Raw genomic sequence first — 26,201 nt, forward strand, 5'->3', positions numbered from 1 at the left:
GTGGATGTACTACAACAATCATAGGCAAGTAGTAAAGTTGGTTGCCAGTTCAAATATTTTTATCAATTAATTACCAATATGTTTTACCAGGAAACTAGTGAAATGTAAGTCACTTAACCAGACCAGCTAATTCTTCCCCCCTCCCAGACTTCTTATTCAGAGGTGCAGATTATTCTCTTAAATTTTAAAAGCAACTGTTCAGAAAGGACCATATCACACATAGTTTTAACTGTGCTAAGTAACTATTTACTTTGGGAAACAATAGGCTTTATTTTCTTTTAGAAAAATTCTAATAGTTTATAATTCTTGTTCCCATGAGCAGTTCTTATTTCTTAAGAGTTTCAATAGTCAATTGTCAAAGTAAAACCTGCAATTATTAAACAGCAAAAGAAATGGTTACTTATTCCAACTGTGGTTCTTCAAGATGTGATGCAGACGTGTATTCCACTTAGGTGTGTGCGCGCCCAGCACACCAGAGCTGGAGAACTTTGCCTAGCAATACCCGTAGAGGGGCAGTGCTCGTGTGTGGCCCCACATGCTGGCTACATAAGGCAGTGCCACCCCAACCCCTCCCCCCACAGTTCCTTCACACTGAATACCCACAGTAGACTCCAATGCAAAAGGGACAGAGGGTGGGTCCTGGAATACACATCTGCATCTCATCTCAAAGAGCCACAAGTTTCAGTAAATAACCGTTTCTTCTTTGAGTAGATGCAGCTATGTATTCCACTTAGGTGACTCACAAGGAGTACTCCCAAAGGGTGAAGCTCAGAATCTAAACAAGGATTGCAGGATCACCCTACCAAAACCTGCATCCACTCTGGAAAATGCAGTAATGACGTAATGGTTCATAAATATATGTATGAACAACTATGTAGCAGCCCTGCAAATGTCCAGTACTGAGATGTCACTATTGATGTTGCTCAAGCTCTTGTAGAATGAGCTCGCACCCACTGAGGAGGTGAAGACAAAGCCATTTCGTATGCAGTCTTGATAAAGGATGTTAACCACAGAGATCATCTGTGAAGAGATCACTTGATCTTCATATGGTCTGCATATGACACAAACAGAAGAGGCAAAGCATGAAATGGTTTAGTCCTGTCTAGAAGGCTAGACGTCACCCGACATTTAATGTATGGAGACACTGCTCTTCTGGAGGTGAATGTGGCTTAGGAAATAACACAGGTAAATATACGGCCTGGTTGGAATGAAACTGAGAAACCACTTTAGACAAAAAATTGGGGTGTAGTCGTAAAGTCACTTTGTATTTGTAGGACTGTGTATAAGGAGATTCTGCATCAGAGCATGCAACTCACATACTTAAAACTACCAGGAACACAGTCTTCTGACACAAAAGCAGAAAGGGACAAGATGCCAGGGGTTCAAATCAGTGTCCCATTAAAAGGCACTAGGACCATGTTAAGATCCCATGGAGGAACTAACTCTCAGACTGAAGGATGGAGACAAAGAAGTCCTTTTAAGAATCTTGCTACCATGGTGCTGGAGAAAAGACTGAACTTCTCTGAATAGGGGCATGAAATGCTGATATCGCTGCCAGATGCGCTCTCAATAAGCTAAGTGCAAGTCCCAATGACTGAAGGTGCAGCAAATACACCAAGATATCCTGGATAGAAGCCAGCATCAGTTGAATTTTGATTGTTCACTGAAAAGTCAAAAAAAAATTCTGTGAAAAAAAAATTGTTTTTCCAGCCAGCTCTAGATGTTATGGTAAAGCCATTCTGTGGGCCAATGACCACACTGAAAGCTGTTTCCGTTTAACTCAATTAGCCATTCTGGTAGAAGGCTTTCTACTGTTGAATAGGACCTGGTGAACAGCCACCGAACAGTGCTCTTCCTCTTTATCTAGCCATGAAGCAGCCAGGCTGTGAGATGCAAGGAACTTAGCATGGTATGCAAGGTGCAGCCATGATTCTGAGTGAGTAGTTTGGAATGGAGAGAAAGTGGTATGGGAGGCTGAACTGACAGCATCAGAAGGTTGGAGAACCAGAACTGCCTCAGCCATGCTGGGGCAGTGAAAATGAGCATGGCCCAATCCGCCTTCAGTTTAAAGATGGCCTGTGGGATGATTGGGGGGAAAACAACCATGCATTTAATAAAAACCCAAGGGACAGAAGAGAGGCCGAATAGAAGCACTGTACACTAAAAATGGTGCTCTGCTACAGTGAATCAAAGGAATGTTCTATGGCCTGGCAGAATTGCCACAGAAAGTAGGCGTCCTGAGGGTCCAGAGCAGCAAACCAATCATTCTGAGACAACATGGGAGGATAGCCAATAGAGTGACCATTTGGAACCTCATGTATCTGATATATTTGTTGAGGCTGTAAAGGTCGAGAATGGGTCTTACACCTCCCTAGGATTTGTGCACCAGAAAGTACCAGGAATAGAAGCCATGACCCATGGGTTGTGGCGGAACCTCCTCCATTGCTCCCAAAGCTAGTAGAGAGCAAAGCTGCTCAAGGAGAAGTATCTCATGAGAAGGATCCCTGAAGAGGGATAGGGAGGGAGGATGGTGGGGAGGGATAGAGGAAACTGAATGGCATAATGCTTAGGACCCAACTGTCAGTGGTGATTGAACCCCAAACATTGTAAAAGCAGGCCCAACCTGTTCCCAAATGGAGGGGATGGGAAGAAAGGAGCTTGAAATATTACTCTGGACCCAGGAGTCAAAATGGGCAGTTGGAGGGACCGGGGGAAGGCACGTGGACTGGCCAAACCCCGGAACCAACTGCCTCCTCTTATGGGATCTTTGCCCCTTTCTGGGGTAGTATGGCTGTTTCAGGGGAGGAAAAGGCAGCCCAAATGTGTGTACAGACAATACTGCTGCTGTCGACCACAGTAGTGATACCTCTGTACTGCCAGCATGTACACACCTCAAGGAACATAGGGTAGCTCTAGAATCCTTGAAGGAGTGCAGAGTCTTAACTGTCCTGTCTAAAAACAGCATTTTGCCATTGAACGGCAAATCCTCGATGGCCTGCTGGACATCTGGAGCAATGCCTGAATTCTGAAATTAGGAAACCCTTGTCATGGTCAACACCAAGGCCATCACTGTGACCGAAGTGTCCATTGCCAAGGCCAGGTCATGAGCAGTCAGACCTCGTGGTCAGAGCCAGAGTCCACAGTCAGGGGTCAATGGGATCAGCTTGGTCAAGATACTGGGAGATCAGAAGCATGAGATCAGAACCACAAGTCAGAGGTCAGGAGCCAAGCCAGAGAGAAAGAGCATGAAGCACAAAACACATAGTCCAGAGCAGTGTGGATCTCAGTTGTTCAGACAGCTTCCTGTTTCTGTTGCTGTCTTAAGTAGGGCCAGTGGGCCCTTCAGCTGCTCTGACACTCTACCAATAGACTATCGGGTGGAGCCTCAAACTGGGGCTGGGCTTCATGGATCCTGGCTCAGCAGACTGCCAAGTGGAGGGTTGAAGTGTGGCTGCTCCTGTTGACCCAGGTTTGAGGCTCATGAATCATGATATCCACTATAACCAGCATGGACTGCAGTGAAGTCTTAGCCATCAAACAGCCTGCGGTGACAAATGCCTGAAATTCCTCTCTCAAGGCTTCAGGAAACTGGTCTGCAAACTTAAACATAGCTGTCCAGTTCACAAAGTCATACTTGGGCAGCAATGCCTGCTGCTTAGCAATACACATCTGTGAGGAAGACGTAGTATAAATCTTCCTGCCCACCAGGTCCATTTGTTCAGAGCCCTTATTCTTGGGAGTATACTTAAACCTGCCCTGCTGGATGTGTTCGTTCACCATGGTTACTACCAGGGAATTTGGGGCTCGATGGGAGTAAAAACCCTCAAATCCCTGCACTAAAACAAAGTAGTGCTTCTTCATGCACTTTATTGCAGGTGGTACCAAAGCCAGCATGCTCCAGAGGACCTTAGCAGGCTCAAGGAGTCCATCATTAATTGGGAGGGCAACTCTCCCAAGGCAGATGGTTGCAGGATACCCGCTAACTTGTGGATTTTCTTCTGCAAGAACTTCACTTGAATACCATGGGAAGCAACCGCATGCCGCAAAAGGCCCTAGTAAGCCTTGAAATTCTCCAGTATCAAAGGGGAGGAAGAGCCAAGCATCGCGGAATAGTCAAGGGATGCAGATGAAGCAGTTAATTGTGCCAGAGCCACATCCTGCCCCAGGACAGGACATATTGCAGAGGCTCCACAAGGGGAAGGCTCACTGGTGCCTGGGCCTGTGGCTGACTGACAGTCACCACTACAGACCTGGTGAGTGGTCATGCCTTCAAGCGAGACAAGGAGTGGAACATCCACAACTGAGAAGCATTCCACTGATTCCATGGAGGCCACTGGTATGGATAGAGCATTGGTGGCCAGTAGGTGCCAGTCCAGGGACCCCCAATCCAACCACTGAATGAGCACCAATCCTGGTACCCATAGCACTCCATAAACAGCCCCCGATGCAGGTCAGGCGATGGAAAGTTAGAGAAGAAAGATCCCAACCTAGACACTGAAAAGTCCTTGGCTTCAGGGGATAAAGATGCAGCCATCCCTGAAGGTGTGAGCAACCAATCCAACTTGTCCACAGCCCAGAATGATGAGGGAGCAGGTGCCAACGGTGGAAACAGTACCAATGGCACCAAGTACATCTCTGTTGTTTCCAGTGCCCAAAGTAGTGTCGATCCTGAAGTTGGCAGCAGTACCAAGGTAACAGATGGTGCCTAAGTTGAGGGCAGAGAGTGCTGCCACAGTAACTTTGGCAGCACCTGTCACAGTTGACAGGACCTGCACCATCCCATGCACCAGCGTTCACCCTGTGCCGATCTGCGTTCATTCTGGAGGCAGGAGACGAGTCTCCACATGACCTGGAGCAGACTTGGTCAGTCTTCTGAGATCTTGTCCTCAGTGCACTCAATGGGGACAACTCCTCCATCTCTTCGGAGAGGCATCAGCTCTAGCACACAAAGTGGCAGCACTCTCAGAATCTGACGGCAACCTCTGATCTGATGAGGACCTCAGTGCCGAAACAGGCTGCATGGCCTGTTTGAGCAAGTGCAGCTTCAGACAAAGATCATAGAATATCAGGGTTGGAAGGGGCCTCAGGAGGTCATCTAGTCCAGTACTGGTCCACGAGCCATCGGCTGTCAGTCTGCGCGCAAATTGGAAAAAAAAAATTGCCAATCCCCCACATCAGATAGCTTGAGAAGCACTGATCTAGTCCAACCCCCTGCTCAAAGCAGGACCAGTCCCCAACTAAATCATCCCAGCCAGAGCTTTGTCAAGCCTGACCTTAAAAACTTCTAAGGAAAGAGATTCACCACCTCCCTAGGTAACGTATTCCAGTGCTTCACCACCCTCCTAGTGAAAAAGTTTTTCCTAATATCCAACCTAAACCTGCCCCACTGCAACTTGAGACCATTCCTCCTCGTTCTGTCATCTGCTACCACTGAGAACAGTCTAGATCCATCCTCTTTGGAACCCCCCTTCAGGTAATTGAAAGCAGCTATCAAATCCCCCCTCATTCCTCTCTTCCGCCAACTAAACAATCCCAGTTCCCTCAGCCTCTCCTCATAAGTCATATGTTCCAGTCCCCTAATCATTTTTGTTGCCCTCCGCTGGATGCTTTCCAATTTTTTCACATCCTTCTTGTAGTGTGGGGCCCAAAACTGGACACCCTCGCCACCCGGCTCCATTTGGTGAATGATCTGCAAAAAACACTGCTCTTTGATGTGGATTTCACCTAGGCACAGCAAGCACCGCATGTGGGAATCATTGTTGGGGATTGCTCCCCCACATGACAGATCATGTTTAAACCCTGATGAGGGCATCACCTGGGAAATAGCTAGATTAGTGTTAAATTACACCTAAGTAACACTATACTAAGAATACTAATGAACAATATACAAACTAGAAAAGTCACTAAAATAGAGGGATTGTGAAGTGAAAAACTACACAGAGCTCTGACTCCAGCCACAGGTGGTAAAAAGAAACTGAGGATGGGACCAGGGTGGCAGCACCTCTTATAGCCAGGGAGAGGGCGATAGCCATGAGGCATGAGTGCCATCCTTTTACAGATACTACTAGGCGAAATTCTCTGGTTCTGCTACACTGGATATGTATACACCTAAGTGGAATACAGTAACACGAATCCATCTACTCAAAGAAGAACAAATATTTGCAAGTACCTTTATTGTATTAGACAAAAGAAAGGATTTATCCATATTTGTTTCCACAGTATTAACAGAGTTTGTGCGCAAGAACTGTTTAAAACAAGTCTAGTTTATAACTTTTACGCTGTCTAAAAAAATTGTTTCCTTGCCACTAGATTTTATTCAAGTAGCTAAGATTATTTCATTTAATTAAATAGCAATCCTCAACTATTAAAATTTAATATCTTTCCCAAATTGACATTAAAACTGCCTTCTTATTCCCAAATAATGAAATCCTTAGTCAACGCCCTTCCGAAATAATCCACATTGACTTTAACAGTAGTCTGTTAGTCTGAAAGCTTCACATGAAGCAAGATTCTTTTCCAGAAGTATCAACAACCAGGATTTTTGGCACAGTGGCCAAGTGAAGTGAGGTCTGACTCTCAACTTGATGGCATTTCTCTGTTTGTAATGCAATAACTTTGGAATGTTGCATCCAAACCTCTGTCTTCCATGTATCTCCAAGTGGTTGCTGGCAGCAGTATGCACAGTCCCTCTCAAAGCATCTCCAAGATGCCCTCTGCAGTACTCTACTTTAACCCAGCCTTTCCTCTTGTCTTTACAACCACTGGATATTTGTGTCTCTTCTGACTGCAAATAAAATGATGGGGCCAGATATATCTCATGTCATCCTGGCTCTACCTCCCAGGACTTGGCTTTCTCCTCATCCTTATGTCATATTTTCCCCTGGTCATATACGATCATACAGCCTGATTTTGGGGGGTACTAGTCTCTGGAACTCCATTACCAAAACACCTCATGCCACCGTGGTATCCCTATAAGTGTATGGCTCATTTATGGCTTTTCTGGCTTACACATGCAAGTAAGCAGCTTCATTTAATACCATATGGTAGACTGAGAATCATTTGGAAAACTCCCCTGAAAAAACTGGTAGATTTCACTGCTGCTCCATGTTTCCTTCTGCCTTTCTCAGAGTTTTTCCAAACTGGGGCCCTACTACAGTTCCCTGGAGCACCCCTTGGTTAAAATTCTGCCAGGGTGTTAATGGCCATTTATTCCTACTGTTTGGTTTCTTTCCCTTAGCCAGTTTCTAATCCAGCACAGAACTTCACCTCCTCTCACCCTATGGCTACTTAGTTTTCTTAAATAGCCTCTTATGAGGGACTTTGTCAAAGAGTTAAATTATGTCAGCTGGTCTTATCTACTGTCTTGTTGACATCACAGAAAATGATAAATTGAGATACAAGGTAAAAAGGAATTTTCTCCTTCTAAAGGAGTCAGGATGGTTGAATGGACACAAGGAGCTCCACTTTAAGGCTGTAGAGACCAGCTCAGTCACCACAATGTAGGAACATTCTAGGCTTCAAATCTATACAGTGCAGATGCAGAGTGTTGTGTCTACAAGAGCATGGCCACAAGTGATTTTTGCAGGACAGAGAAGGCAGAGAAAGCTGACCAGAACATTGCTGTATGACTGCCAGTTTGTTCTGGCCTATTAGCAGGAATAACGCCTAGGTACCCCTTTAGCATGACAAAGACCACACTTAAAACCATGTTTTCTCAGACGTGCTCATTCTCTGTTCACATCCTGCCCCTTTTCATATTCCAAATTAAAAGTCAAAGAGTAAATGCAGAGGTGGGTTGAGACCAACTACTTCCTCAGTGCAGAGGTTTCCACTTGGCACATAACTTTACTTGACCTATGCATAGCTGGCACTTATTTGCATCAGTCTTGCACATCCAAATGAACACTGTCCAAGGACTCACAGGATTAAGACCTTCAGCATCAAAGATGACCATCAAGGTCAATCCACATATTAGTAATGGTTTGTACTTTGTATTATGTAATGTTTTTTCTTGTAATTCCTTGTCCCATTATTTAGAAATGTATTTCATTATCACTTCTTTTACCAACCTTGGCAATTGGTTCTAGATGTGAATTACCTTCTTTGTAAAGGAATTTCTTCTGAATACCCTCAGAGACCAGTTCTTTCACAGCTCCAGTTTGTTTGTGCTCTCTTGATGTGGAGCCCGTTCACCTACTGAATAGTTTTGTACCATCCACCTTCTTCTCTCAGAATTCTATGCACTTCGTTCACATCCTCTACGAATCTCTTTTCTAATGAATAGTTGCATAGTACCAGCAGAAAAAGGTAACTGTTCAAATAGCGTCCATATAGGTAAACATCCATGACTGCCCTTTATCAGAAATAACAGACTCAAATTACAAGGGTAGCAGGGTTCTGGGTTTTTTTGTGTGGACCAAACCATATTCAAAACAAAGCCACATGGTATACTCCTTGGGGCATCTGCCCTATAACATGGTTTTGCATCTGAGTGTGAGAGGCAAAAATATTCAAAGAGTAGACAATGGCTGAAAAAGTATTGAGACAGAATATATGAGAAGGGACAACTGGAAAAAGTTACCTCAGCACGGAATCCTGATGTGTCACATTCTTAGATCATTGTGGCATTTGCCAGGTCCACGTAATCACAGCAGTGTAAGGGTAGTACTCAAAGGCGGGTGGGAGGAAAGCTGGAATGTAAGAGACAAATGACAAACTCATTATTATCCACATCACCATCAAACAGGAGGGAGTGTCCAGTGTCTAACAGTGGCCACAAAAGGGCTACAGTGCCTGAAAAATCTGGATCTCACTTCTATGTAGCCTCAAGATATATTAAAGCAAGCATTCCCACTTACACTCAGAGGGCTCTTCCTTGTTTTTCAGAAAGAATCTCACAACAGTCAGAGGGAGATACTGCAGTAACACACAGGCCTGATTCTCACTTACACAGGGAAAAGGGGACTTAAAATGGATTAAAGAGTTATGAACCCCACCTTAAGGCCCCTTTATATTGCTAGAGTGTAAGTGGACCTCAGCGTAAAGGAGAATCAGGCCATACTATTTCCCTATCACTACAGGATCTTCATTTCACCCTTCTGATCCCATTTTAATTAGGAAGGTTGCATGGAAGGATGAAGCATCACAGCTGGGTAGCACGGGCTGACAGCACTTTTAAAGACAACCACTTATATAAAACAGTTACATGTGTGTGTGTTTTGTATAGTGATTAGGGGCAGGGAAAGCTTGGAGCAGTGCAGCTTTTGCTATACGTTTTGCAAACTTGCAGCACCAGAACCTAAACCCACCTGCCTTTCTTTGACCCATGCCAAAGGGGTCCCAGAGCCAGGATCTACTCAGTTGCATATGCAGAAGTTTCAGCCTCAGCCTCCCTTCTGTGTTCCAAGGATGGACTGCCAGAATCAGCAATTTGTCAGCCATTTCATTGTGGCTGCCTTTTATAGGCTTTTGGCAGACTCCAATGTGCCTAGCTTTGGCAAGTTCTTGTTTCATCCTAACTGGCTTCCCAGGGGCAAATTTCACCCTGTACAGTGGGACAGCACAAGGCCCCAAGGGCTTAAATGCGACTTACCTGGGGCACAGGCCTTGTATTCTTCTGCACAGGAGCAAATTTCATCCTGTGAGAGGGGCCAAACATCTGCAACTGCCACTAAATTAAAAAGAGTTGCAGGTGCTCAGCACACCTGAGGGTCCGGCCCATTATAAATAATGTTAAAAGTTATTAAACAAAATTGACAGCACCAAAAGATTTTGCACCCTTACAAGCTCATTTCTTGGAGGTGGCCTGGATCATCCTCTCAGTGACTGAGTGATTGTTTCCTTTGAGGGGGGCGCGAATGAATTTTAAAACATCAGATTCCAGCTTCTTTTTCCTCTCTCTCTTTCATTCCCTTATCTACCCTGTCTGCCAGCCTCCTGCTGCTAGTGCCAGGGTTAGTGCATTGTTTTTGCCACTCAGTAACATGCTGGACAGAAAACTATGGGATATTGTAGCATCATGTGATTTCTTCTGCTTCCAACAACCTTTATCCAATGAACAGACAAATATACATGGGAAGACTGTGCCACGGAACAATTCATCTTCTATAAAAAGGCTGCTTCACAGTTAGACAATACACAGAATTCATAATTCTTGGCTTTAAAAAAAAAATGGAAAAGCATCCAAGGCCGTACCTACTGTAACCTGACAGGCCAAAGAGCAGATGAGACATCAGTGAGTTTAGTGGGAAACTTGGCAATTTGTGACCAGGTCTAACATAGCAGAAAATTAAAACATTTTAGAGACAAGTCATGTGAAGCTGGCAGTGATGCTCACAAATTTAAAAGAAGGGCAATTTAATGTGTTAAATTTTTAAGTAGTGGGAGATAAGTCAGCTAGTGCATTTTAATCAAAGCAAGCCTTCCCCATCAGGATACTGTATACCAAGATAAAGATTATTAGACTGCACATAGCATTACATAGATATCAGGTAGTGAGACTAGGCATATTAAAGCCTATACTAATGTCTTGAATAAAATCATAATAATAGTAATAATATCTACCACTTTTCATCAGTAGATCTTAAAAAGTGTTTTAAAAGAACCCAATTCTCTACAAGAATTGCATTTAGCAGGTTTTGTGGTATCATTTTAATTTGTGGCTTATTTAAAATTTTACCAGACAGTTGTGTCAATAAACAATGTGTTGCAATTGAAAAGGATTGGGTATACAATGAACACACACAATGTTGGGCGGGCTGCCACACACACACACACACACACACAATCACAATGCTGGGTGGGCTGCTTAAATTAGATCAGTCATCATTCACTTCCTGCATAACTGACTGAAATGCTAAGTATATATGGAAGACAACATGTACAGGTATTCATATTCATGTCATGGTAATCAAAATTCTTTTATAAGTTACAAAATTTTAACAAATCCAGGAAGAGCATCAAAAGAAGCAACAGGTTTCTCGTCATTAGAAATCTGCATTCAGGAAACTCCTGGGACAGAAGCAACATGTACATAGATCTATAGATAAAGAGATAAAAGGTTATGCAAGTTTTGCATGAACTTCTGTTTATCTATATATGTTTTATTGCACCTCTTCAGTCATTCTGTGGTCAGTCTTATTAATACACTTTCATCCAAATAATGTCACGTATCTCTTGTCCACTTATTTTACTGCATTAACTTACATCCATTCTAAAAGTTAAAGGAGACCAAAGCATACCAGAATCCATCAGCGGGGTTCTCAAGCTACCAGTGTGCTAGAGAATTATCTAAATGATGAAGAAAAAGAAGCATTGTAAGCCATTGGGCAGATTCATTAGTCAGGGGCCTAGGATTGCCAACTTTCTAATTGCAGAAAACCGAACATCCTTGCCCTGCACCCAGCCCGGCCCCGAGGCCCCACCCCTCCCCTTCCCCTAGGCCCTGCCCCTACTCACTCCATCCCCCCTCCCATCACTCGCTCTCGCCCACCCTCGCTTACTTTCACCGGGCTGGGGCAGGGGGTTGGGGTGCGGGAGGGGATGCGAGCTCTGGGAGGGAGTTTGGATCTGAGAGGGGGCTCAGGGGGTTTGGGTGAAGAAGGGGAGGCGGGGAAGCGTGCGGGCTCTGGGCAGCGCTTACCTCAGGCATCTCCTGAGAAGCGGGCAGCATGTCTCTCCAGTTCCTAGGCAGATGTGCGGCCAGGGGGCTCTGCATGGCACATGCTGCCCCTGCGCACAGATGCCACCCCTGCAGCTCCCATTGGCTGCAATTCCTGACCAATGGGAGCTGCGGAGTCGGCACTGGGGTGGGGGCACCGCTGAGCCCCCATGGCCACCCCTACACCTAGAAGCCAGAGGGACACGTTGCCACTTCCCAAGACCCATGCCGAGCCAGGAAGGGAGACTGTCTGCACTGCCAACCAGAGTTTTAACGGCCCAGTCAGCAGCGCTGACCAGAGCTGCCAGGGTCCCTTTTTCAACCAGGTGTTCCAGTCAAAAACTGGACACCTGGCAACCTGACTCAGGGCAACCCAATAAATCTCACCTGCTGACGTTTAAGTCCACAATGCTTAATCAACAGAAGATACAAAGGCTTTAAATAATTCAAGACACTTAGGAACCTTTCCTACTTTCCACAGCTGGGAAGGGGACCCATATAGCCTTCCCCTTTCTTAACCCTTCCTGGTTACTGAGCTGGGCCCCACGGTGGGTCCTTCCCTGACCCTAGACTTCTCCTATTTTCTCCCCTTCCCTACAAGGCAAAAAAGCTTTATATCCAGTTTCCAGTCGGTCACATGACCTACTGCTCTCAGTTTTTAAAGGCCCAAGGGCCATAACAGGCATACTGGAGAGAAGACAGTAATGGATATACATTAGAAAATAATTCTTCGTGGAGCTACAGACCATGGGAAAAAGTACAGTCCAGTGGATAGAGCACTAAACTGAAAGTCACAAGACCTGAGCTACACCGTTAACTTAAAAAGAAAAGGAGTACTTGTGGCACCTTAGAGACTAACAAATTTATTTGAGCATAAGCTTTCGTGAGCTACAGCTCACTTCATCGGAAGTGAGCTGTAGCTCACGAAAGCTTATGCTCAAATAAATTTGTTAGTCTCTAAGGTGCCACAAGTACTCCTTTTCTTTTTGCGAATACAGACTAACACAGCTGCTACTCTGAAACCGTTAACTTAAAGTGTGATCTTGACAACACTTAAACTTTGTGCATCAATTTCCTCACCAGTAAAGTGCAGATCATAATTAAAACCTTTTTTAAATGCTTTGAGATTAAAAGGTGATATAAGTGTTGATTCTCATTGTTATTTCCAAATCAACCTGTGTCTCCTCTCTGCACAATCCATTTAAAATTAACACATTCAATAGACTATGTTTCAGTGAGTCACGAGGGAAGTAGGCACGTAACCCCACTACATTATAATGCTTCAGAAAAAAAAGAGGGGACTTTTTTCTCACTCAGATTCTTTTGAAAGAGCACAAGCAGGGAATGGAGGGGAGGGGAACTGAGACAGAAAGTGATCACAGCATGAAAATGTCCTTTTTAATAAAAAGAGAAAGTAGCACAAGGACATTTAGGTAATTCAAACTCTTAACAAATGCAAGGTTTGAAGCAACATAAATAAGAGGGTCAATCTGCTTTGATAATATTAAAATAACTAAGCACAATAGCAAATCTTTTTTCATATTTATTAACAATGACCTGATCTCATATTCAGAGGCCAGATGGAATTTATTGCTGATGGATCTTAATTATGGCTCTTTGTAGTTTACATGCATAGCACCTAAGTGAGATATTGTATATTCTGATTATAGTCTATTGCATGCCAACTGACTTCAGAAATATCAACTTGGAATCTTTCAAGTTCATTCTCTCTCTTTTTATTCTTCTGTTCTCATCTCCTCCCCTTAGCATATTTCCTGTTTCCTCATCCTGTAATAGTTATGTACACTTGAGTGGTGGATCAAACACCTTCAGAGCTGTTGTTGGCAAGTTTTATTAACATTTCCCACATTGTTTCCTGTTTTCATACTGATGCCTCAGCCAAAAAAAAAGTCCAAATCAGTGAGCAATCCACCAGTGCAATACCTACTCCAAATTGCTAGGAGATAATTATTTGTACATAGCACTATCCAATCCAAAGGAGCGTAAAGACAGTACAGAAATAATTTAATCTACCAATGAAGTGCAGCTACTACTGAGGTGAGATACAGCAGACTTTAAATACTGCAATATTGTGCAAGGGACAGGGAGTAAAGAAGAATGTTTTTATCTTTTTGAAAATGTGGGGGGAATTTGGGTCGGCAGAACGGAATTGAAAACCTGGAATTTGAACAAAGGGGCAACATCCCTGGCTCTTGGAAAAGTGCCACATTATTTCTTATGACCACAGGACCTCAGTTTTATATCTCATCCAAAGGATAACAACTCCAGTTGTGGCCCCTCCTGTATATGGGTTTCAGTCACAGAAATGTAAGTTGCCTGGGAGAAGGGTATGGAGAGGCAGACATCAGTATTGGAAGAGAGAGACCAAGGAGTCAACCCCGAGGAGGAAGAGGAGGAGAGGCACAAGAAGCAAGATGCAATATAGCCACACTGAGGGGAAGGTGAGAGAAGCACTAGATGGAATGGGCTCTAGAGCAGGAAAACTGCATAAAGCAGGAATTGTGACGGGTTAGACGCAAACACTGCCACCACAGTTACAGGATCAGATGAAAAGAGGTCACAACCTGAGAGAGCAGTGACAAAAGCTTTATCAGATTGTGAGGGAGATTGCCTGTCAGAGCCTAAATCTAGTGACATTAAGGGCCTACTGCAAAAACTTGTTCATTTTGTTTACCATTTATTAACTGGTTTTGATGTATTTTAATCTGTGTAACAAAAGCACGTTGCTTCCATGACAATAGGCATTAAGGAAACCAATAAAATGTAAAAATTGCAGGAACTGACCCACCATCATGAGTGGTCATGACAGAAAAGGTTTATTAATATAATTAGCATTCAGGATGCCTTACAAAGGTAGGTAAATATCCTTAGCCCCATAATGCCATACGGGAAACTGAGGCAGAGACAGGGTTAAGTGACTAATCCAAGGTCACAGAATTAGACAGTAGAAGAGCTGGAAATAGAGACCTGGTGTCCTGACTCCCTTTCTACTGGACTATGCTGCTTCCCCCTTTTTATTGTGTAATCTCTCTCATAAAAATATTTCTTTACTGTAATATGAATTGTGTGGCAGTGGGACGGAGAACAAAATGCTTTGAGTCAGCCTGCCCTGCTAAAACCAGATGCACCACTGATACATATTTAGAACATGCCAGTGACTGAAAGCTGTTTCAAGCCCACACTCTCCCACAAAGCACTATGGCAGGGACTGAGGAAAAGGAGAAGCTTTTAAATGGTTTGAGACTTAAAAAGAAAGAAAAGAAAAACACAAGATAATCTGATTTCATCTTAAATGTTTCTATGTCACTACCCAAAAGTCTATGTAAAAAAGGGAACTGAGAACCTTGTTTTTTTACTATGCTGTTACCTTGTGGTGTTTGCTAGCTCCGTTACTTTACAGGATACAATATGTTCTACTGTATTCAGTATGACAATGCTCACAGCACCATATAAACCACTATGTGCTGCAACACAGTTCTTGGTGACATGAAACAAATGTTTTCATTTTAAAGATTAGCAGATTAAAGATCGGTATCAGAGAGGTAAGAAAACACTACCTGGAAGACAATCTCACCCTTTTAATAAGTTAAAAAAAGTTTTGTGAATCCCACCAGTCTCAGGACAGTTGTTTGCTCATACTTTAAAATACTCCTGTTCCTACTTGGACACAAATTCTGCACAGAGCTAAAAACCAGTCAGCAGGGCAAAAGTTTTAAGAAAGTAGAATTTGTCCCAAGGACTTTGTTTCCTTTGCCTTCCTGCTCCTGTCCAAAAAATACCATTCTGGCTTCTATTTAAGGGCCTCTGGTCTCTCAATGCATAAAATTCTTGTTGATGTTACAGCATTGCCAGCCCCAAGCATTCAAAATTCATGGATCAGGCACCAAAAAATCATGAGACTAAAAATAATTGGGAGGAGTGGGTATTTACTTTCTGGTTTTTGAGCTTGTAGGGGGTCATGTCATCAAGCTCCACACTTCAACCATGAGGGCTGGAAGCTTGCTGTTTTTCAAAAAATGAAAAATTCCTACATAATCACTAGCTGGAGCTTTAAGAAAACCTCAAATATCACTAGACTCACGATAAAATTGGGAGAGTTGCCAACAGTGATCTGGAATTCCAGGAAGAGCAATAAGAGCCAGATCTTAACAAGGTGACACAAAATTAAGACATAGCTTGTGAGTGGCTCCTGAGCAGCCCTGCCAGGGCAGAAAAGGTGAGCAAGAATCTTTTCACTCCTTGTGCCATTCACAAGACCCGCCCCTGCATTCCCCACCAGCTCAGATTCCTCATTTCCTCCTCTCCCGCCAGGAAACAGGGCCCTGAAACTGTGGTAGGACAAGATGGGAGAGAAAGGACGTTATGATGACCCTCCCTCCTCTCTACCATACCAGCCTGCTGAGCAGGGCCAGCACACTGCTAGGAGCAACTGATGGAGCTGATTGTGCCCCTTCAATGGGCAGTGAGCAGCAGGGGAGATTGTGCCTCCCTGATTCCAAATCTGTATTGCAGCGTGCTGTTCTCACCAGCTAACCAGAGCCCCAGATCTAACTCCATAAACATGCTGAAAATTCTTCCAGCTGGGAAAAATCTTGAAATTTCCAGGAGGGTCAAACTATCATGGTAGTCAATAACACACGTCTAAGAGCAGAAACAGTTATATCGGCTGAACCCTCCCCCACACATTCAGATATCCAGAGAAGCAATTATTCTAGAAAGATAACACATCACATATGTATTTTTAAAGCAACAGAATCACAACCTAATTCCCTGTTTTCCAACTCCAGTCTACAGAAATATTTTTAAATGAAAACTTTCTTGGGGTCCTGACCCAGTGTGAGTCTAAGAATCACTTGGAGGTTCTGAGCACCCTTAACTCACAATGAAATCTATAGGAGTTGAGGTGACTCAGCACTTCTCAGGATCAGGCCCATAGTGCTTTCTCAATGCAGACTGCCATTCTTTGAGGTCATTTTCAGAGTATTCATGCAGCAGCAGCAGTTCCTTGGCTGGATGATTATCCGAAAGGGTGTGTGGCAGTCAGCTCACAATGAGCTCAGCAGGACTTTTGTTCCCAAGAACTTGAAACTGATGCACAGCTCACTGAAGCTCTCGCCTCTAGACCGTTTGCTACGCAAAACGTTTTGCAAATAACTAGTGGTGCATATCCCAATTTAGCTGTGTGCTCACCGATTTTATGGTCAGTGTCCAAATGTGCTGTCATCTGGTAGATTTCAGGGCAAAAATCTGTATCAAAACTGCAATCAAAACAGGCAATCCAAACCAAAATCTGTCTTGTACTTCAGCAAGCCTGTGTTCAGTTGTAATGCACTACATTTTGTGAGGGGAATTAGAGGTAAACTTTCTAGCATGTGGCATAAACTGACAGCAAGCTCAAAAACTTTAAATAAAAAAAAAAAGTGAAAAATGTCTTTAAAAAAAAAAAAAAGAAGAAGAACACCCACGCAGTGATGTACGTTTTGCTCTTGGGTGCCCCAAAAATTCCCCTGAGCACTTTTATCACTACACATCACTCCACAGTTTAGTCAGCCAAACCATAGCCTTTTCCAGAGCATCTTGACAAACTGCACATGCACACACACACACAAATATCACCCAGTCTCAAATTCAGGCCCTGGTTAAAATCTCTACCTTGTTTTTCTACAGAGATGAGTAAGATTTTCCTATCTAGTTAAAAATATTATATGTGTGCTTGTGTATAGATATAGAGATAGAAAATATAATTGTACAGATGAATATTTATAAGAGGACATTTTGCATTTTTTTCCAAACATGGTTTGCTGCATTTTACTTGTATTTCTACATTTGAAGACTTTGAACTAAAAGTAAAATACTTAACAAAATCATACGTACAATTTATTATTATTACTAACTTTGTGCCTAATTTTACAATATTTATTCACACTGATGAGCACTTACTCAAATGAGCAGTCCCATTGACATCAGTAGGGCTACTCATCTGAGTATGTACTACTCCAGTGGTTTCAACCTTTCATTTGCGGACTCCTAAAAATTTCAAATGGAAGTGCAGACCTGTTGGAAATTAGCAGCTGAGAATTTGGCCCCAATACTTAGATTGTAAACTCCTTTGAACTATATGTTTAAGTACCCTTCATGCTGACATTACTATACAAGTGTCAGATTCTGCAACCCTTACTCACATTGAGTAGTACAGTGGTTTTCAACCTGTGGTCTGTGGACCCTTGGGGGTCCACAGACTATGTCTAAGATTTCTGATCTCTTGCAATAACTACGGTTTTAGAAGCATCATTAGAAGAGTAAAGAAAACTGGAAAACTCTTCCACTGCTCTACAAACCTTAAACAGATTCAAACAATTACATTATAACTGAACTCCTTTGAGAAAGTTTTGCACAGGCCTCCCTCCTCTTCCTTCCCCCTTTTAGTAAAACATTCTGCCTCCCTCCTTGACGTTTTCATATTCAAAATAAGCCTGCTTGAAATTGCAGCTGCAGGCATGGTGACACCTGCTTAGAGCAGCACTAACCCCTAACTTTCTCTGCCTTTGGTGGCCTTCCATGAACCCACGCAACCTATTAATTACTGCAAATTTAAATCTTCACTCTTCACCTACTGTAAGGCATGATAAAATACTGTGATGATTCCCTAAACGTTACATCTAATATGCTTTAAAACCTAAGCAATTAGATAAACCAAACAGCTGAGTAATGTACCAAAGCCTTGTTTCTCATCCTCATCTCTAGCTCTTTAATAATTCACTTAATTCTTCATTAACTCTTGCAGGCATGAAAATCTATGTATGGTATTTACGCAGTATATGTAGCATGATGCTGTCAGCTCTGCACCCCGGAGCTCTGAAATTTGCTATGCTTCAGTAAGGAGCTTTCCAAAAAAGGACAGATTTTTTCATGCATGTGTTTTCTGTGTTTGTGTTGAAAGAACTCTGGAAGGGGTGTAGTTAGATATAAAGTAGGTGAAATCCACCCTAAACAATACAATGCCAGAAGCAAAGAGCAAACCTTGGGGTATGTTTCTCAGTACAAATTAATGCTAAAATAATTAGCTAGAATAATTTGCACTCTTCGGTATTGGAAGCTGTGTGGTCAGTAGGGAGTTGTCTGGCTACATGCGTTGGGGTTTTTTCCACATCTGTCAGCTAAATGTGAGATCCCAGTGTAAAATGTAGCACTCATGAACATTCTGTGGCTTTATGACCCTCCCTGGAAGACATCAGACCAAAGGCTGCACTCAGTTACACTGCTGTAAGACCAGAGTAACAGTTCTGAACTCAGACTGAACACAATAGTACTTGGCCCACTGAGTCTGTCAAGCATATAAAAACAAACAATCATTATACTGCCCCTAATATTATGCTGGCATAGACTCCATTCCCATTACATTCTGTTAGAGCTTTTATGTGATATGAGACATTTTGGTTGTGTACAGCTAGATCCATTATGAAACACTCTCTCAGATTATCCATTGGGACCCTCTTCTTTCAGCACAAACATGAATACGCTTCAGATAATGATATTCCCTTTTAGGTAGATGATCAGTGAAAATTACCAGGGAGACTATTGTGTGCAGTGAGGCCAGCAAGAGGCATTTTGAGGATTAATTATAAACAGTCAGCTCAAGCCCAAGATATGATCCCAGTTATTAGCTAAACGCTGACCATGTGTTTTATAAATACAGATCTGCAAAATACCATCACAGCCAGATCCTCAAAGCGAGAGAGAGAGAGACTGAGATCTGTGTTTGTGAAAGGGGATAATCTGGGGAAGGTTCTGTTATGCTTATAATGCACTGACATTACCAATATTTTCAATGTATTTATCTTCTGACTAGCTGTATCTGTCCTATTATATATTATGTACTATAGTAGTACTTTCCAGTCAGAATATGCTCAGGTCATACAGAAACTAAGTTAAATTAAAATAGTTCAGCCCTACAATGTCTTATTCATCGAAGTTCAGTTTATACATAGTGGGCCAAATGATGAAATTTTTGGTCAGATCTGTCTCAGACAAAAGTAAAATATCCTAAATCTGTAGGAGGTCTATCTGAATAAGAACTAAGGCAGGGCTATGGGATTTGAATCATTGTGGAGAAAAGAAGCATGATCACAGAAAAACATCTAGATAGCAGTTTTCATCTGAATTTGTTTTATTGTGTCTCTAATCAGTACACATCAAAACACCTCTTCATGAAATAATGTTAAGTGTTTTAAACACTGCAGGTTGAAGTTACTTATGTTTGGGGCGGCTCAACATCCAGGCTGGCATTTTTCATTCCTGTGTGAGATTTTAACAAATCCACCCTAGACAAGTGGAAAATTGGTCTTGCGTCACCAGGATCTCTGCATTTGGAATTCTGAGACCATCCTCTCACAAAGTCACATTTAGCATAGCCCAGGAGCACTGCTCACTGTACTTTGACATTAAAAATATTGTTTGATAAAAAATGTGGAAGATCTGTAAACAACATGAACTGCCACAATGGGTGTGTGATTAACTCCTACATGGGCTAGATCTTAGTCAACAGACATATGGCTGGGCCTACACGTAGTTTCATAAACATTTTTAACCTAGCCACTGTGAGAATGAGTACTTTATTTCTATGACAACAAAAGAGTAAGAGGTTTTATCATCTCTCATATAATAACTGAGAGAGAGAGAGAGAGAGAGAGAGTGTGAGTGAGTGAGTGAGAGAGAGAAACTAGAATTTAACCACTAAACCTTATCATTAGGACCCAATTCTTCCTTCAGGTCTCCATGAACAACTCCCACTGACTTCAGTTTGGCTGCATAGGTATAAATGAGGGGGGAAATTGCTGTCTTGTTTTCCATATATGCTACCGAAGCACATTAGAGAGACAAGATGGATGAGGTAATATCTTGTCTTAATGCAAGAGAAAAGCTTTCTAGCTTACACAGAGCTCTTTTTCAGTTCCTCTTCTCCAACTCCTTCTAATTTAAGACCAGACTTGAAGAAAAGCTCTGTGTAAATGGTTTGTCTCTTGGACCAACAGAAGTCAGCCCAATATTACTACACCCACCTTGCTTCTTTAATATCCTGGGAACAACCGGTTGTTGTATTCTGGGATACAACAACTCTGAAGTATATAATCAAATTACATTAATACAGTCGTTATGTTTAAATATAGCTTGTCTTTTGTATATGTCTACAACATTCTTAAGAAAGCTGATCCTGTTAAAATATTAGCTTCTCATACATATCCATACTGCAACTGCCAGGGTTAAGTGAATTTTTTTGTCTGGCATGAACTGGTTTACAGCTTTGAATTGGCTACACTCCACATTTGTATTTGTTGATATTAGTGGCCAGTTAAAGTTCATCAAGTGCTATTCCCTTTGCCATCAGATTTAATATATTCTGCCACCTCTTTGTCCCACCCTTCTTCCTCTCAACCTCCTGATAGCATACTGGCTAAAGAGAACTTAATTTCTTTTAGAGAAAGGGAGAAAGTTAACATTGTTAACATTTAACAAAATTAAAATTAACATAGAGAAAATAACATAATTAACAAATTAACATTTGTAATTCTAGTTTGGATTTCTAATGCCTACAGAAAAAAACCCTGTGATATTAAAAGTGCTGTTTACAATGTGATAACATTTTTCCAGTGTGAATGGTACTAGTAGTCATAAAAGCAAACACCTTAGGCCATCTCTGTTGAGTACAGTTTACAGTATTGGTCCCCAAGGGATAAAACTACTCCAGTGCTCAGTGAAGGAACTCTAGTATAACATATCCATTGACCTGTAGTTGAACTTACCACTTGCTGTTTTCCTCTTATAATCTAAATCTGGAAATGTGCTGTCTGGTCAGTAGTGTACTACCAAATCATTCAGCAAAATGCTCTAGATGCCATAGAAGCATGCCTGTGCTTGCAGTACATTAGAAAACGAACTTGTAAAATATAGCCTGCTCAAAGACTGTATTTCAGACAGCCCATATGCTTCTGCTGAGGCACCTTTGTAATGCAGCCAGGCAGCAGCTGTGTGCATTGCAGACATTGTGGGTGTGTGTCTGTGAGCTCAACAGCTGTCCCTGCCACTGGACTGAGTTATTGTCCTGTACTGTTCAGGATAGTAGTCAAAAAAGTACCTAATTTTGTTCAGAACCAAGCAGACAAGGGCTAATTTCAAAGGATTCTTTAAACACTGCATTATTATTTAAACACGCTCTCTTCAGTTGAGTTTTGAGACATATATACTTTCACCAAATCTTGTTAAAGTGAAGAGTGTAGATATAAGAACATGTGTAAGTTCACGTAGGGGTAACTTGACAGGATACCACAGCCAAGTTCTTGAAAAATGACTATAGAGACCAACTATTTTGTGGGAATATTTGTGTTAAAAAATACCAGGCAGTCAATTGCTGTTTTGGAGCTCTGCCTTCTCCTCACCCCACCCCCGACTTAGATCTCCATTGTATTCTATATATATTGATGTTATTTCCATTAAGGCTGCTTGTATGTTTATGCCTTCTGCATTTGTAAATAACACTATTAATCCTTCCATAAACTTTCTTGTAATGCCATTGAAAGGAAGAAAACCTTTAGATTATATTACAGAAGTTCAAAGGGGCAGCTATTAACTTCCAGGTTTATCAAATGCTATTTGTCTGAGGGCTGGTCTACACTACAGCTTAAGTTGATGTAACTTACATCGCTCAGGGGTGTGAAAAAGACACCCCCTTGAGCAACGTAAGTTACATCGACATAAGCGCTGTCCACACCAACATAGCTTCTGGCTCTCAAGGAGGTGGAGTAATTATGCCAATGGGGAGTGCTCTCCCATCAGCAAAGGGCATCTTCACCAGATGCACTACAGCAGCGCAGCTGCACCAATGTAGCACTCTAGTGTACACTTGCCCTGAGAACACCTTTTAGTGGACTTTATGGAAATCAACAATCCTTGATATGGAGGTGCTGGAGTGGACCTGCCTCAACCAATAAGAATACAGTGCTATTGTGCTCTTACTGTGGTTCAGAAACACAGCCATTCTCAGTGTGGTTCAGAAACTGCTGCACCAGCTCTAGTGACAACACTAGTAGCTAGATATCAAGGAACATTAGCTTATAGATGCTACAATCAGGGGGCTCTATATAAGGGCCTGATCCAAAATCCATTAAAGTTAAAGGGGGTTTATTGTTAGGGACCAGGACGTAGGCAGTCTTGCCTAGTGGTCAGAGCAGGAGTCAGGTCTAGTGAGGGAGCAGGTATCCAAATCAGGGAATGAAGTCAAGGGTCAGCACCAGAGTCAACTGCTGGTGCCAGGGATTGAGCCAGAGTCAGAGCCAGGAATCAAAGCAGAGGGTCAGAGCCAGGGTCAGATACTAACAGTCAGAACCAAGGGTCAAGCCAGAGTCAGAAGTTGGAACCAGGGATCAGAGCCAGGACTGGTAACTGATGGCTGGAAGTGAGGTGTAAGAGCAGGAAATGGAGAAAAGGCAAGGATCAGGAACACAGACAACTGCCTGTGTCACCTTTGGGCAGAAATAGCATGGTTGGACCAAATTGGTGGAGCAGGGTAATCCTCCAGTCAGGGATCCCGTGAGTGGTGACTTGGCTGAGGCTGTAGTCCTACTAGCTTAGCTCCTCAGCCCAGCAGGTTTCAGCAGACATTGGGTGAAGGCCAAGATGCAATGAGTGCCTGGGACCTCACTGTTTTGAGACTTGGGACATCACATCTATTAATTTCAGAGGACTTTGGATCAGTTTCCATCTGAGCACCAGAGAGACCTTTCAAATAGGATAGGTTAGACAGATACAATAAACATCCACAATAGATTAAGGAAGTGCTTTCATCTCCAGGTACTTGTAACTTTCTAGGAAAAAGTTCATAGGCTGAAATAGTCAAAGTGAGTTGTGGTTTTTTGTTTAGTAAAATTCTGTTTGGCCATTTTTAAGTTTCCAGAAGGGGGAAAAAATCTTTTTCATATTTCACACTGGTACTTCGATACAGTGGTACAGCTAAAAAAATTGCATCTTTTTTAAAGCTGTAACATGGCATGTACAAAGTTCTAAGTGAGGAATATACCGTTTACTAAGTTTGAGAAAATGGTTGAATAAAAAAAAGCTATCCAAATGACTGGAAACAGCATACTTTGCAAGCACTGTAAAGTACAGTACATTGTTTTCCATTCTAATGTAAAAGTACACAACTCGTGCCCCCTTCTCCATGTCTGTGGTGGTTCTCTGGCTGACGGGCAACTGCTGTGGTTCCAATGGGCAGAGAAGGTGACAGGATTTGGCACATGGAAATCTAGTTTTCAGAAATAAAATGAGAAAAGGTGCTAAACAAAATCCCCAGAACTGGACAACCCCTAACTTTGCAGGCATTCAAAACCTGAATCGCGATCCAGGTTTTGCAAATGGCCTCATCTCTATGACTGGCAAAAACAAAACCACCACACAATCCATTGTCTACAGCCAAGCTCTACGATACAACCGCATTTGCTCCAACCCCTCAGACAGAGACAAACACCTACAAGATCTTTATCAAGCATTCTTACAACTACAATACCCACCTGCTGAAGTGAAGAAACAGATTGACAGAGCCAGAAGAGTACCCAGAAGTCACCTACTACAAGACAGGCCCAACAAAGAAAATAACAGAACGCCAATAGCCATCACCTTCAGCCCACAACTAAAACCTCTCCAACGCATCATCAAGGATCTACAACCTATCCTGAAGGACGACACATCACTCTCGCAGATCTTGGGAGACAGGCCAGTCCTTGCTTACAGACAGCCCCCCAACCTGAAGCAAATACTCACCAGCAACCACACACACCACACAATAGAACCACTAACCCAGGAACCTATCCTTGCAACAAAGCCCGTTGCAAACTGTGTCCACATATCTATTCAGGGGACACCGTCATAGGGCCTAATCACATCAGCCACACTATCAGACTCGTTCACCTGCACATCTACCAATGTGATATATGCCATCATGTGCGAGCAATGCCCCTCTGCCATGTACATTGGTCAAACTGGACAGTCTCTATGTAAAAGAATAAATGAACACAAAACAGACGTCAAGAATTATAACATTCAAAAACCAGTCGGAGAACACTTCAATCTCTCTGGTCACTCGATTACAGACCTAAGCGTGGCTATTCTTCAACAAAAAAAACTTCAAAAACAGACTCCAATGAGAGACTGCTGAATTGGAATTAATTTGCAAACTGGATACAATTAACTTAGGCTTGAATAGAGACTGGGAGTGGATGGGGGAAATAGTTTTACTTTGTGTAATGACCATGTTATTTTCCCCCCGTTTCCCCCCCCCCCGTTCCTCAGATGTTCTTGTCAACTGCTGGAAATGGCCCACCTGGATTATCACTACAAAAGGTTCCCCACCCCCCGCTGGTAATAGCTCATCTTAAGTGATCACTCTCCTTACAGTATATATGATAACACCCATTGTTTCATGTTCTCTATGTATATAAATCTCTCTACTGTATTTTCCACTGAATGCATCCAATGAAGTGAGCTGTAGCTCACAAAAGCTTATGCTCAAATAAATTTGTTTGTCTCTAAGGTGCCACAAGTACTCCTTTTCTTTTTGCTAATACAGACTAACACGGCTGCTACTCTGAAACCTGTCAAAAAAAACAAAACCCTGCATCGTACCACCTCAGAGCTTGTTTAAAATCCTGCCTAGAGCTGTGTGGGAAACAGTTTTCACAGCCTGTTAAAATTTTTGAGATTTCTAAAATTTTCCCATTCCACATCTGGACAAATCTGAGTCTGTTCAAAAAAATTTCATGAAAAACCAGAGAGAGCTCAGAATAGCCAAGAGCCCAGGTTCAAGTCCGTACTCTGAATGAGAGGGGGTGTGTGTGTGTGTGTGTGTGTGTGTGTGTGTGTGTGTCTCTCTCCTTCCCCCCCTCCAGAAAGTCCATCATGTACTTCCCAACAAGAAGTTCATCACAACCAATGCTGTCCCACAGAAAGTTTCAGTTTTGATGAATCCATATTTTCTGATGGAGAAGTCATTTCACTGAAAAATTCCCAGCCAGCTCTCATCCTGATTTAGATTTTCTGGCTTGAGCCCATCTTTAGTAGGAACAAATTTCCCTTCCTCCTTAATTCTCCCCCAGTCTGGATTGAGCCTCCCACAGTCTTTGTCTAGCAGCACAAAAGCCTCTGCTCAGGAAGGACAATAAAAACTGATTAAGGTCTAGATTGGATTACCTCAATTGACTGCACTCAATATACACAACCCCGTACAATATCCTAGGAGCGCTTACATCCACCCTACATCACTAGGTGAATTGGTGTACAAATTGCCAACTGGCTGCCTAGCAGTTTCCATCAAGTGATGCAGATTCTCTCTCAGCAACAAAGTTGCCATATGTCATGTAAACGCTTTAAAAGTAAACTGCAAAGCCAAATTGAGTTAGCACAGATTTCCGTGCTGAATGTTCTCACTAAACAAGCTGTGGTGGGCAGCCAGAGGCAGAAAAATGTTTTAAACAAA

At 42.6% G+C, this 26,201-nt stretch overlaps 1 long non-coding RNA gene across 2 annotated transcripts in view; it reads right to left on the minus strand.

Annotated features, from left to right (window-relative positions):
- Positions 1-6,161: 6,161 nt before the first annotated feature.
- Positions 6,162-26,201, minus strand: part of LOC119846115 — a 48,474-nt gene continuing 28,434 nt past the window's right edge. Inside the window, exons 3-4 of one of the 2 annotated variants that reach the window (XR_005289765.2) lie at positions 8,582-8,690; positions 6,208-8,353 (exon numbers count right to left, since the gene is read on the minus strand). This is a non-coding gene — a long non-coding RNA (uncharacterized LOC119846115). Of the gene's footprint in view, positions 8,691-26,201 lie in introns of both variants that reach the window. The other variant, XR_006277700.1, reaches the window with a different exon arrangement.

Source organism: Dermochelys coriacea, chromosome 1 (assembly GCF_009764565.3).
Source record: "Dermochelys coriacea isolate rDerCor1 chromosome 1, rDerCor1.pri.v4, whole genome shotgun sequence".
Lineage (NCBI taxonomy): Eukaryota > Metazoa > Chordata > Testudines > Dermochelyidae > Dermochelys > Dermochelys coriacea.